This window comes from Nuphar pumila, chromosome 5 (assembly GCF_984573655.1).
Source record: "Nuphar pumila chromosome 5, dmNupPumi1.hap1.1, whole genome shotgun sequence".
Lineage (NCBI taxonomy): Eukaryota > Viridiplantae > Streptophyta > Magnoliopsida > Nymphaeales > Nymphaeaceae > Nuphar > Nuphar pumila.
The window spans coordinates 2328590-2344443 of NC_143253.1; positions in this window are offsets into that span (position 1 = coordinate 2328590).

The window sequence follows — 15854 nt, forward strand, 5'->3', positions numbered from 1 at the left end:
TATATTCATGACTATGACCACAAATATATCTCAAATTAATTTATATCTTAAATTCTAATAGAGGAAGAAAATAAAATTTATTTTAGAGAAGTATGATGATGTAACGCCCCAAATATTTAACTTGAAAATTTTGGAATAATTTTTTTTTTCTAAACAACAGCGGAAAAGCTTTATTAAATCCTTCGTCAAATTATTTGGGCGGGTTACAAGTAATAGCACAGACTCAAGGCATTTAAGTAAAATAAATTCTTGCATTGAAATACTACAAGTTATTATTTACAACTTAATGATTTATTACAAGTCATATTCCTCAGGACATCCGAAGAAGATATGGTCACATGGCACTGTCATAGCGACGACCGCAATTGCTCGTCATTCAGTTTCCTGAAAAACATTAATTCAGAAAGGGTCAGACTACCACGTCTGAGTAAGAAGCATAATATCCATATGAATGTGCACAGTGTCCCGTGTACAAGTATATGTGCAACATGTTTAGATAGAACTAATAACCATTTAACAAGTGATAAATGTACAGGTCACTAAAGTCAAGTATTTCATGATATATTCCATCAACGTCAAAGCACGATACATCATATGCATGAACCATATTTGTATAAGCAATAACAACTTTGGAACAAATGAGGATGTACGCCTGACTTAACTAAAGCAATTAATGTAAAGTGTGTATAAAGCACAAACATCAACGTTCAACACATCATTCATAAGTTATCACGATTTCCATGTAATGGAAAACTAATTGGAATCATGCTCTACAGGAGTCACAACTTACTCCAACAATTTCAGCATCGAGCAGTATGCAACTACTTAAAGATCTTTCTTAATGCACTAACTTTATGTTTCATCTTGTTAATTACCCTGTGGGTACACACAGGCATTCGACATCGTAGTGGACCGAGACCACACGGGGGTTTATTATTTTATAACCCGTATGACTAGCCGTACGGATATCCAAAGTGGGCGGTTCACGACCGAGAGAGTACTCCCCAATGGCTTGAACTAGAATTAGGATGCACCCTGTACTTCTGCAGAAGACTTGGATCTACCACCTAGGACGAATTGGTAGTCCTGGTCCCCTAACTCCGAGGACTGGGGACCGGGTGAGACGCCTCACTCTCACCAAAACAAAAATTGTCCCACGGAGCTTGTACCATCCACCATCTCCAAGGTAGACCATGGGTCCAGTAACATACACCGTCTTTCAGGTGTACCCAGAGCCCTGGGAAACCAGTAACATATAACGTTGTCAGGTATACCCAGTATCCCGGGAAACCAATAACATATACCATTTCAGGTATACCTAGAATCCCATATATTATTTTATATGTGCATGATTTTCATTCTTTCTTTGTTTGGATCCAGTAACATACACCGTCTGTCAGATGTACCTAGAACTTTGGACAAAATCTAGTAACATATACCCTCTTTCAGGTATACCTAGAATCCCAAATAGAAACTGGTAACAAATACCGTCTTTCAGGTATACCCAGGATCCAGATTTTTCATTCATGTGAACATATTTTAATTTAGCTTTTATTTTTGTTGCTAGGGTATACGTATTGTACCCCACTGGTTATGCTACAATCTGGCATAACCCAACTTTAACAATTTATAAGTGCTCGTATGGCACTATCAACATTTGGCGAAACCACATGTTCTGTTTTGAACCTTTGTATAATCATGAACATGCAATGATCTTAAATCTGCAATTATTCATATCATGCGTGGTCCATGTACTGGACATAGTTCTAAAGTTCATATGTGAATCACATATGTAGTTTACTATCGAAACCATTTCCAACATGGATATTTTATTTTCTGTCAAAGCCCAATGGTAGCATAACGTTATTTTCATATGTATGCGATAAAAATTGTGTTTTTGCGAGAACATGCAAGCACACTCATTCCAATAACCTAATGGCCCGAATAATAAAGTATGCATGCCTCTATCAATTTAACAAGTTTTCGATCACAACTACCTGATTGAGTACATGACAACCCTTTTGAGAATCCAATTCTATAACCAATTCATATATGAAATGAGCATTTTAGAATTAGAACCATGATCAAGGCACTCACGTGTGAAGGATACATAATCTCATGTGTGCGATGGACAATAGTTTGTGAGACCTGATTGTGCTTGGGGATTTTCAAAGTAAATGCAACTAACTTTGTGAATGTATTCTCACCTTTATCCTTTCACATGAAATGATGTCCAAGTCTATCATCCTTTTCACCTATCTTTTTTTTGTTATGATCAAAATCCAGCCTATTCCATTACATGCAACAAGCTAACAATCGTTGTTTGTGTTAATTTGAAACTTGTCGTTGAAGGTCTATATATATATATATATATAACTGGTTATGGTAACCATCTTACAGCTCTGCAGCACACTTAAGTCAGTGTTCTATTATTAGGAGCAATGTGTCCCAGTTCTGGTCGTCCCTCAATACCTAAAAACCCACCAACAGCCCTCGTATCTTAGGTCAATGAGAGGCATAGTGTTTGTGGCTAGCGCTGAATCGACAAAACCAACCCACTCTCAACAGCTCAATAGGGCAAGAGAGGGTCTGTATTATTCTAGTTCAGGTCACATTACATCAAGATCAAGATATAACACCTATATATATGTACTTTTAATATACAAACCCTGATGTAGTAAATATATATATATATATATATATATATATATATATTAGCAACCCAATCGTGCGTTATGATTAAGTCTGTTTCAAAAGATCTGTGTCTACAACGACATTCATCAGTGTGTTATACACTATTGAACTATGGGTGTTGGTTATATATTGCAAAGGTTCATAGTTCGTTAAGCAATAACCCAACTAAAATTATCAAACCTAACGTCATAACAACAAGAAATCATATGTTAAGTCAAACCATACACTTTCTAAATATTAGTCCCAGCCAAGACATGTGTTAATAATGTATGTAGGCCTATCCTTGTTTTGTTATTTAGCCCCTTTTGAGTAGTCTATGTATCACAGTGATGTCAATACATGTGTTAATAATGTGTGTAGGCCTATCCTTGTTTTGTTATTTAGCCCCTTTTGAGTAGTCTATGTATCACAGTGATGTCAATACATGTGTTAACACAGTATAGTCTGTAACTCTCCTGTAAGAAATGCAATTAAAAGGAAATAGAACCCAAAATTTTTAAGATCCTAAGTGCTGCCATAAGGGTAGATTCAGCATGCATAACAACACTGCTAATACTAAAATAACGTAGACTAACATATAATTAAATCTGTAAATTGGTCCAAACTCTATATATCAATGATTACCAAATAAACAACTTCATATATTCATCATCAATTTTTTTTTTTTTGTATACTATTTAGTCATACATAACTAGTTCAACTCAACAAATAACATCTTGTTATCAGTTACAATTAATTTACTGGTTTGATATATATGCAGGTTAACAGTTTTGTTTTATGCAATACAACCATTGTGTGCAACTATTTTGCCCCTACGAATCAAATGCTCAGTCATTGTATATGATACTTAGCATAGAAAAATTATTGCTACGAAATAATTATGAACCTATGCTGTGCATCCAAACCCCATTATAATTCAGTCCTTCCATTCTGTGTGAAAAGCCACAGCCAACAGACCATACCAACGTGGTGATGGTCAGGGCCTCCGCCCCTCTTTTTTTTTTCTTTTATATATTGGGGACAGACCACCAGCGCCCCAACTGGGCCTCCTGCTACCAGCCACCATTCCTGGCCGTTGGTGTTGCCAAGACCTACATTAGCCGCACTGTACATATCCATATGCAGGGCATCGATCATAAATATGTGGAGTAAAATCCCCATTATTCAGTTCTATCACAATGGAGGGTCCAAAGCTTATATTTGAAACCCTTGTGATGGTGGACTCACCACCCATGCTGGTAATGCCATGATGGGGCGTTAACCATTGTTGGGATCACAGGACACATTACACATACATATAATATCTTGCCTCTTACCTTGTTGAAGACCGAAGGAGTTTTGCGAGAGTGCTTCCTCTTGCTCCACAGGTCTCCTTAGGGGTTCTTACCGGGAGTCACCGAGGTGGAGATAGAGCAACAATGGTGGCAATGGCTGGTATAGAGAAAACGTGAAGAGGGATAAAGATGAATCCCAAAAATGATTTTTTTGTAAAGCCCCTTCTCCATCCGTTATTTTTTTTTTCATTAACGTATTTGGTTGGGCTTTCCCTTTGGGAAAATGCCCAGCCCTCTTTCTTTGTGCGTCTTCCCCCCTTTCCCCATTTAACCCGTCTTAAATGGGAAGGTGAAACGCCCCTCTTTAAAATTTCCATAAAAAAAATTATCAATAGCTTACCTTTCTGCAAAATACTTTTTATTGATGGCGCCCAAGGGATTTGTACTAAGGACCTCATCTGCAAGGGGTAACGAGCCCCACCAGTGTGCCATATACAATTTCGTTGCATATCTTTGCAACAAAATTTTATTTAACCACTTATAGACGTCTGATGGTATTTATTTCTTTTCTTGGAACCGCCATTCTCATTTAAGACTCCTTCTCTCAATTCTAAAATCGTGGGCATGGTCTTCCCAAAACGTTTTTCTCACCCTCTTCAATGTCCTTTATTAGGTTTCCAACTTGGAAAATCGGTCAGCCACCACCCTCTTGAAAATGTCATTCCTCATTTAAGCCCTCATAAATGAGAAGTTCTAAGGTCTTTTCGAATTTCAGCAAAAGTAATAAAAATATTTTTGTCAAAATGGCTCGGCGCACAGAGGGATTTGAACCAGGCTTCTCTTCCCTGTCAGTACATCATCTTGACCAATACACCAACTCCTCTTTAGTTGCTCATTCTTGCAACTAAAATTCTCTTATATACGTATTAATTCTCGATGAATCTCAAATATGAGTTGGATAATAATTATATTTTAAATCTTATGAACTTTCTAACTACATTTTTGGATCTTAATTATGGTTCGACCCTATTTGGCTCTCTTTAGATCCAATTGGATTCTAATTGGGTTTCGGATCCATCCAGGATCCAAATTCATTCATCGTATCCGAATCCAGATACTGGATCCATTTGATCCAGTTTGGATTTCAAGATCCATTTGGATCGACTCTATATCATTTTATCGTATTTATTTCAAAGGATTTTATCCTTTACTTAGTTTGATAATTATCGAAATTTTTCGGGTTTTACATCCTTTCCCCCTAAAAAGAATTTCGTCCGCGAAATTCGTTACAAGGATTAAATAATTGGATTGGGACATCTTACTACGTGTGTTATACTTAATGAAAATTTTCAAAATCAATTGAAATTTAAACTTTGTGTCTTATTTAAAGTCTAATTCAGGGTATTTACAATCCCTACCTAGATCATTATATTCTTTATTTAATAGAAAGTGATATATGACCTAAAGATATCACCATTCAATCGAGATTCAATCTAAAGCATTAATCCTGACTTGGTATTGGGGTTGCCTGTTATGTCGCAACCTTAGTAAAGTGTTTAGTGAATCTAGGAGATCATCACACCTAGCTCCTCTAGCCATCTAGTCGAACAACAAAATAACATATGTCTCCCATATATCTTAATCACAATAAATTAAATTTTTCAAGCAATAAAAATATAACTCTAATATTATATACTTACAGAACTCTTGCAGGGTCGCTGGAAGGGCCATGAACCATATATTCTTGTCCTGCTCTGATACCATAGTTGTAACGCCCCAAATATTTAACTTGAAAATTTTGGAATAAATTTTTTTTTTCTAAACAACAGCGGAAAAGCTTTATTAAATCCTTCGTCAAATTATTTGGGCGGGTTACAAGTAATAGCACAGACTCAAGGCATTTAAGTAAAATAAATTCTTGCATTGAAATACTACAAGTTATTATTTACAACTTAATGATTTATTACAAGTCATATTCCTCAGGACATCCGAAGAAGATATGGTCACATGGCACTGTCATAGCGACGACCGCAATTGCTCGTCATTTAGTTTCCTGAAAAACATTAATTCAGAAAGGGTCAGACTACAACGTCTGAGTAAGAAGCATAATATCCATATGAATGTGCACAGTGTCCCGTGTACAAGTATATGTGCAACATGTTTAGATAGAATTAATAACCATTTAACAAGTGATAAATGTACAGGTCACTTAAGTCAAGTATTTCATGATATATTCCATCAACGTCAAAGCACGATACATCATATGCATGAACCATATTTGTATAAGCAATAACAACTTTGGAACAAATGAGGATGTACGCCTGACTTAACTAAAGCAATTAATGTAAAGTGTGTATAAAGCACAAACATCAACGTTCAACATATCATTCATAAGTTATCACGATTTCCATGTAACGGAAAACTAATTGGAATCATGCTCTACAGGAGTCACAACTTGCTCCAACAATTTCAACATCGAGCACTATGCAACTACTTAAAGATCTTTCTTAATGCACTAACTTTATGTTTCATCTTGTTAATTACCCTGTGGGTACACACAGGCATTCGACATCATAGCGGACCGAGACCACACGGAGGTTTATTATTTTATAACCCGTATGACTAGCCGTACGGATATCCAAAGTGGACGGTTCACGACCGAGAGAGTACTCCCCAATGGCTTGAACTAGAATTAGGATGCACCCTGTACTTCTGCAGAAGACTTGGATCTACCACCTAGGACGAATTGGTAGTCCTGGTCCCCTAACTCCGAGGACTGGGGACCGGGTGAGACGCCTCACTCTCACCAAAACAAAAATTGTCCCACGGAGCTTGTACCATCCACCATCTCCAAGGTAGACCATGGGTCCAGTAACATACACCGTCTTTCAGGTGTACCCAGAGCCCTGGGAAACCAGTAACATATAACGTTGTCAGGTATACCCAGTATCCCGGGAAACCAATAACATATACCATTTCAGGTATACCTAGAATCCCATATATTATTTTATATGTGCATGATTTTCATTCTTTCTTTGTTTGGATCCAGTAACATACACCGTCTGTCAGATGTACCTAGAACTTTGGACAAAATCTAGTAACATATACCCTCTTTCAGGTATACCTAGAATCCCAAATAGAAACTGGTAACAAATACCGTCTTTCAGGTATACCCAGGATCCAGATTTTTCATTCATGTGAACATATTTTAATTTAGCTTTTATTTTTGTTGCTAGGGTATACGTATTGTACCCCACTGGTTATGCTACAATCTGGCATAACCCAACTTTAACAATTCATAAGTGCTCGTATGGCACTATCAACATTTGGCGAAACCACATGTTCTGTTTTGAACCTTTGTATAATCATGAACATGCAATGATCTTAAATCTGCAATTATTCATATCATGCGTGGTCCATGTACTGGACATAGTTCTAAAGTTCATATGTGAATCACATATGTAGTTTACTATCGAAACCATTTCCAACATGGATATTTTATTTTCTGTCAAAGCCCAATGGTAGCATAACGTTATTTTCATATGTATGCGATAAAAATTGTGTTTTTGCGAGAACATGCAAGCACACTCATTCCAATAACCTAATGGCCCGAATAATAAAGTATGCATGCCTCTATCAATTTAACAAGTTTTCGATCACAACTACCTGATTGAGTACATGACAACCCTTTTGAGAATCCAATTCTATAACCAATTCATATATGAAATGAGCATTTTAGAATTAGAACCATGATCAAGGCACTCACGTGTGAAGGATACATAATCTCATGTGTGCGATGGACAATAGTTTGTGAGACCTGATTGTGCTTGGGGATTTTCAAAGTAAATGCAACTAACTTTGTGAATGTATTCTCACCTTTATCCTTTCACATGAAATGATGTCCAAGTCTATCATCCTTTTCACCTATCTTTTTTTTGTTATGATCAAAATCCAGCCTATTCCATTACATGCAACAAGCTAACAATCGTTGTTTGTGTTAATTTGAAACTTGTCGTTGAAGGTCTATATATATATATATATATATAACTGGTTATGGTAACCATCTTACAGCTCTGCAGCACACTTAAGTCAGTGTTCTATTATTAGGAGCAATGTGTCCCAGTTCTGGTCGTCCCTCAATACCTAAAAACCCACCAACAGCCCTCGTATCTTAGGTCAATGAGAGGCATAGTGTTTGTGGCTAGCGCTGAATCGACAAAACCAACCCACTCTCAACAGCTCAATAGGGCAAGAGAGGGTCTGTATTATTCTAGTTCAGGTCACATTACATCAAGATCAAGATATAACACCTATATATATGTACTTTTAATATACAAACCCTGATGTAGTAAATATATATATATATATATATATATTAGCAACCCAATCGTGCGTTATGATTAAGTCTGTTTCAAAAGATCTGTGTCTACAACGACATTCATCAGTGTGTTATACACTATTGAACTATGGGTGTTGGTTATATATTGCAAAGGTTCATAGTTCGTTAAGCAATAACCCAACTAAAATTATCAAACCTAACGTCATAACAACAAGAAATCATATGTTAAGTCAAACCATACACTTTCTAAATATTAGTCCCAGCCAAGACATGTGTTAATAATGTATGTAGGCCTATCCTTGTTTTGTTATTTAGCCCCTTTTGAGTAGTCTATGTATCACAGTGATGTCAATACATGTGTGTAGGCCTATCCTTGTTTTGTTATTTAGCCCCTTTTGAGTAGTCTATGTATCACAGTGATGTCAATACATGTGTTAACACAGTATAGTCTGTAACTCTCCTGTAAGAAATGCAATTAAAAGGAAATAGAACCCAAAATTTTTAAGATCCTAAGTGCTGCCATAAGGGTAGATTCAGCATGCATAACAACACTGCTAATACTAAAATAACGTAGACTAACATATAATTAAATCTGTAAATTGGTCCAAACTCTATATATCAATGATTACCAAATAAACAACTTCATATATTCATCATCAATTTTTTTTTTTGTATACTATTTAGTCATACATAACTAGTTCAACTCAACAAATAACATCTTGTTATCAGTTACAATTAATTTACTGGTTTGATATATATGCAGGTTAACAGTTTTGTTTTATGCAATACAACCATTGTGTGCAACTATTTTGCCCCTACGAATCAAATGCTCAGTCATTGTATATGATACTTAGCATAGAAAAATTATTGCTACGAAATAATTATGAACCTATGTTGTGCATCCAAACCCCATTATAATTCAGTCCTTCCATTCTGTGTGAAAAGCCACAGCCAACAGACCATACCAACGTGGTGATGGTCAGGGCCTCCGCCCCTCTTTTTTTTTTCTTTTATATATTGGGGACAGACCACCAGCGCCCCAACTGGGCCTCCTGCTACCAGCCACCATTCCTGGCCGTTGGTGTTGCCAAGACCTACATTAGCCGCACTGTACATATCCATATGCAGGGCATCGATCATAAATATGTGGAGTAAAATCCCCATTATTCAGTTCTATCACAATGGAGGGTCCAAAGCTTATATTTGAAACCCTTGTGATGGTGGACTCACCACCCATGCTGGTAATGCCATGATGGGGCGTTAACCATTGTTGGGATCACAGGACACATTACACATACATATAATATCTTGCCTCTTACCTTGTTGAAGACCGAAGGAGTTTTGCGAGAGTGCTTCCTCTTGCTCCACAGGTCTCCTTAGGGGTTCTTACCGGGAGTCACCGAGGTGGAGATAGAGCAACAATGGTGGCAATGGCTGGTATAGAGAAAACGTGAAGAGGGATAAAGATGAATCCCAAAAATGATTTTTTTGTAAAGCCCCTTCTCCATCCGTTATTTTTTTTTTCATTAACGTATTTGGTTGGGCTTTCCCTTTGGGAAAATGCCCAGCCCTCTTTCTTTGTGCGTCTTCCCCCCTTTCCCCATTTAACCCGTCTTAAATGGGAAGGTGAAACGCCCCTCTTTAAAATTTCCATAAAAAAAATTATCAATAGCTTACCTTTCTGCAAAATACTTTTTATTGATGGCGCCCAAGGGATTTGTACTAAGGACCTCATCTGCAAGGGGTAACGAGCCCCACCAGTGTGCCATATACAATTTCGTTGCATATCTTTGCAACAAAATTTTATTTAACCACTTATAGACGTCTGATGGTATTTATTTCTTTTCTTGGAACCGCCATTCTCATTTAAGACTCCTTCTCTCAATTCTAAAATCGTGGGCATGGTCTTCCCAAAACGTTTTTCTCACCCTCTTCAATGTCCTTTATTAGGTTTCCAACTTGGAAAATCGGTCAGCCACCACCCTCTTGAAAATGTCATTCCTCATTTAAGCCCTCATAAATGAGAAGTTCTAAGGTCTTTTCGAATTTCAGCAAAAGTAATAAAAATATTTTTGTCAAAATGGCTCGGCGCACAGAGGGATTTGAACCAGGCTTCTCTTCCCTGTCAATACATCATCTTGACCAATACACCAACTCCTCTTTAGTTGCTCATTCTTGCAACTAAAATTTTCTTATATACGTATTAATTCTCGATGAATCTCAAATATGAGTTGGATAATAATTATATTTTAAATCTTATGAACTTTCTAATTACATTTTTGGATCTTAATTATGGTTCGACCCTATTTGGCTCTCTTTAGATCCAATTGGATTCTAATTGGGTTTCGGATCCATCCAGGATCCAAATTCATTCATCGTATCCGAATCCAGATACTGGATCCATTTGATCCAGTTTGGATTTCAAGATCCATTTGGATCGACTCTATATCATTTTATCGTATTTATTTCAAAGGATTTTATCCTTTACTTAGTTTGATAATTATCGAAATTTTTCGGGTTTTACAGATGATTTTCAAAAGGGACATGAAGTGGAGGTCAAATTTTATCCCATGAAAGATAAAAATCCTAAGTATTGTCCACATTTTGACTATGGCCATAAATATGAATTATTTACTTAGGGTTATTTACCTCTTATTAGAATGGTGCACGTGTCATTCATGTTTTTCTATTGTGTATTTGAAATAAAATAAAAAGAAATGAAACAAGGTAATCATGAAATTAAGCTTAAACTAAATGCTCATTCATTCCTAAACTAAGCATAAAGTAAGAATTCTCATTGAGTATTTAATTACAACCATTGAATTGAATACAACAACTAAAAAGGAAAATAACAAAAAAAATAAAATACCTATAAAATTGAGCAAACACATTAGTAATAAATGTAGACTTAGTCGGATTTTCCTTCAATATTGAAAAATTGAAGGAAATCATCCAAAATAGGCCTTTTAAGCTCCAAAATAAGGAAAATTAAGCAAAATAAAATAAATGGTGTATCAAAATGCTCATAATCGTTATGAAGACTCTGAACTTATCTTAAAACCATTTAAGATTGAAGATTTTTGAGAAATCATGGAAGGAAAATTCAAAATTAAAAGCCTTTTATCAAAAATTGGAATTTGAGAAAAAGTGAACGAACTTCTTTAACATGATTAGAAAACTTTCCCAAGTTACAGAATGGAAAAATCCGTTCTGGTTTAGAAATGGTGACTTCGGGAAGTCACCGTTCTGTTTCAGAAAATGAACCTATTACAAAACCTGAAGTTTTATAACCGGTTTCAATTTTTAAAAGAATTAAAATAACAAATATATATAAATATTTATAAAAATTGGTAGGAATAAACTAGACATATAAAGTAAGACAACCCTTTTTACAGATCTGGAAAATGATCTTCCATTGGGGAGATATGACTATGTGAAAATGGACTAAAATCTGTGCAATATAAATAATGCAGAATGATGGGTTCTAGTTTTTAATCAAAATGGGGTATGAAATGACTATAGAAATTGTTGCAAATTGTCAGAAATAAACTAGATTCAATCATAAAGACACCGCTTTTTATGGATCAAAAATACGATCTCTGGTTAGGGAGATACGCTTCTGACAAGTTAGCCCTGATTTGAATAGTGATTTGCTGAATAATATCATAAATCACAATAGCGATTTGCTGAAGACACTATAAATCACAATAGTGATTTACTGAAGATACTGTAAATCACAATAGCTATTTACTGAAGTCAATTGTAAATCGCACAATGAATTACTAAGAGACACTGTAAATCGCAATTGAGATTAACTAAAGAAAATTATAAATCGCAATTATGATTTATTGAAGAATGTTGTAAATTGAATGATGATTTGCTAAAGAGGACTACAAATCGCAATGGTGATTTGTCAAGGGGCACCACAAATCGAAATAGCGATTTGCTAAAGAAAGTAGCAAGTCGAATGACGATTTGCTGAAGGACACTACAAATCGAACAACGATTTGCTGAAGGAGGTTGCAAATCGAATGACGATCTGATACTGTAAATCACTACACTCTGATTTGATTTTTACTGTAAATCGCTACTCTTTTATCTGATTTTTACTATAAATCGGTACTCTCTTATTTAATTTTTATTGTAAATCGCTACTCTCTGATTTGATTTTTACTATAAATCGCTCTTTTCAACAGAGAGAGAATATAAAAAACCCCGACCGCTCAAAGAGAAATCTTATTGCTCTTTTCAATAGTTACAAGAGAGAAAGAAAAAAAAAGAATTTATACAAGGTAAGAGCGGCAACTCTAAACCTAAACAAGTTGGGTCTGATCCATAAGAAACCGAGTCTCAAACATAAGCCCAAAAAATATTTCTTTCGGGGGGCGCTGCCCCCCACAACCCCGCTCGCTGATCGCGCTGGGGGAACCCTCGGACCCTCCTTTCTTTAAGGGAAAAAACTATGAATTAGGCTCTACAACTCATCAAGCAGGAACGAGAAGGCGGCCATGTGGTGTAAGACAAGCTAAAAACAAAGGCGAAACATGCAAATCTATTTACGGGGAATGGGAGGACATTTTCATCCAACACATATCTATCTAACGGGAGGACATTTCTGTCAAAAACATATCTACCTTTTTTATATATTATTTAATTATAAAGTCATCATGGGCAACATTGGCATATGAATTATCGCGGGTCCCAAGATATTCCTTCTTCACAGGAACATGCGAATTTGTGTTTCGGGGAGAACACACACCACCGTCTTTTTTGAAGTAGGTTTTTTCCCGCTCTCCCATCTCTCCTCCCTCTATGTTCTATTTTCAGGTATCGCGCCACCCTCTTTGTGGACACCTCGGTCCAGAGTGGTATTGGAGCCTGGTTGCGGGTGTGTGGAGGTTGGAGTGGACTCGGCCTTGACTTGAACTGAAGCCGTCAAAAGCGTGGATTCAGTGAGCCAAGGTGCAGATCAAGAAGGTTGAGCTAGACTCTCTACGAGGTTATTGGCAGGGATTTTCTGCAGATGTTGTTCAATGCCGAAGATGGCAAGAATGGTGATGTCAGCGTAGGGAGCCACCGTATCATGCGGTGATGCACCTCCGCCGGACAGCCAAGCTAAGGGGCGGAGGGAGGCGACTACAGTCGGATATTGTTCCTCCACTGAAGGATGTACCCGACGCGGCTGCCGAAGAGAGACCGTCAGTGAGACCAGCGCCAGAGAAAAAGAAAAGGCTCCCGATCCTCTCATCCATAGCGACAGAGGCGTTGGAGGAGCTCATGAATCCCTGGGATGATGATAGCGATGAAAAGTACGACTCAGTCCCTCTGACTTCATGCAGTGAGTACGAGGCGAAGCCGTCCCAACGCTTGCCAAAGAGCGTCGCCGGAAAAGCCGAGGCTTCCGGTGAGGGCTACATCAGCCTGCTCATCGAAGTTGTCCGCCTGGTTTTCGGCAACCCCACCTTTCGTTCTTCTTTTCCATGTTTTTCTCCTTTCGTGTTATCAAACCTTTGTGTGGTTTTTTATGGAATGGTACAGAGCCAACAAAAGTGTTGGCAACATGAAAGCAGATCAGGTCATGCTGAAAATGAGCGTTTTTGCTCATGCGGACATCGTGACCGTCTGTTTGCATTTTGGATGAATGCCGTGGTTTTGTTGACTTTTGAGCTTTTTAAAATGCAAATCGGATGGCTACGATGTCACAACATGAGCAAAAACGTTCATTTTCAGCATGACCTGATCTGCTTCCTGGCAGCATGGCATGTGGTTTCGAAGCCAAGGGAGATGGAGAGGAGAGGACTCAATATTTTTAGACTGCACCTGTTTTTCAACCATGCCCTTTTTTGAAGATGGTGGTGGCGACTTGTCACTAAAGATGGATTTTAGACCTCTTTTTTGAAGACCAAGTATATACAGTCAGATTTGGATGAGTGGTCGGCTAATGCTTTAAGGAAGAGGGGTTCACGTTACTGAAAAACACTCGTAAAGGTGCTATATTTTTCCAATCAATGGGTTCTCACAAGTGACCAACATCATAGTGCTAGATGGTGCCTTAACAAAAAAAAAATTAATGGTGACTTTCTTGTCTCTTCATGTTACCATGCTTCCTTGGAGGATGATGTTAACTGGTTGCGGTAGTCAGCAGTCTGGAGCTTCAACCCCTCTTCTCAGGCAAAAAAATGTTTGGACTAACTTCCCTTCTTACGGGAGGCTGAAAAAGAAAACTAAAAAAAATGAAAGAAGCAGAGAGAGCTGTTGGTGTCGGGGATGGTAGAGACCCCACGCCGGGCGGTTGTGCCAAAACTAGCGGCGGTCGCGGATTAACCTGCAAAAAGAAAAGAAAGAAAAGCCAAAAAAGGTTAGTACCGTGGTTATTCCGTTTTTTTTTCTTGCCGGAAAATCATATTCCAGCCGCACCAGAATACGTAGCCGGATCTAAGGGCATGATAAAAAAAAAAAAAAAAATCTTCGACAAAACTCTTCTCTGGAACGCCTCTGTCGGATGACCATGTCTCACTGGTCGTCCGGTGACCCTCTGCTTCGGCAAAACACTGACCCTCCATCGGTCGGCCCACCGGACCTCTGCCGGTACGACAACAACAAGAGGAAGAAAAAAAAGGGAAGAAAGAGAGAGGAGAAAAAAAATGGAAATGGATTGACCTTTTGAAAGTAAAATTATTGAAATGCTCTTTTTTATTTTAAAAAATTCTTTTCTAACGGTGTAATTATTACTTATCTTTTTTATGTTCAATTACTATATTACTCTTACTATTTTTCAAACATTTCGGTCTATTAAACTTGAATTCAAAATTTACCTTTGTCCTTTTTATATTTTCCCTTTATTACGGTTAAGGAATTATCATTTTTGGTAATTTTCTTTTATTGAGTAAGATTAAAGAATTGTCCATGTTACTTTCGTTAATTACTCTTATGCCCTTATATTTTTTTAACAAGGGACTTATCGTAAAAGGTTTGTCCTCTAATAACTAACCGAGACAGGGATGTAAGTTTTGTTTTTTTATAAATTGATTCTGATTTATTGTTTTTGCCCAAAAAATTCTTTTAACTTTTCATGTATTGCAAAAAAGTTGTTTTAATTTGCTGAAAATCTCACAATGTTTTATTTTTTTTATAAGACCTGGTTTGGATCTAGTTAATCCAGAATGAGGGTAAGTTTAGATTCAGAATTTATTTATTTATTTATTGGCATAATTGATCCGTTATATGTGCTTTGTATGGCATTTTTTTGGATTTTTTGATTGCATGGGTCCATATTTGATCTAGGTTTTATATTGGATTTGGATTAGTATCAAGTAGAGTATTTGGACCTAGTAATATGTTTTTTGGTGTGGATCTAGTTTTTTATCCAGTTTTTATGATGGATCAAGTTGTATTGGATTATGATTCATTGGATCAGATCTTTTGAATCAAGTAAGGTGACATAGATATGGTTGAATCCAGTAAATATTTTGGATCTAGTTGAACCTGTATGGATCTGAAATGATCCAGTTAAATGAGTTTGGATTCAATGAACTTATTGGACATTA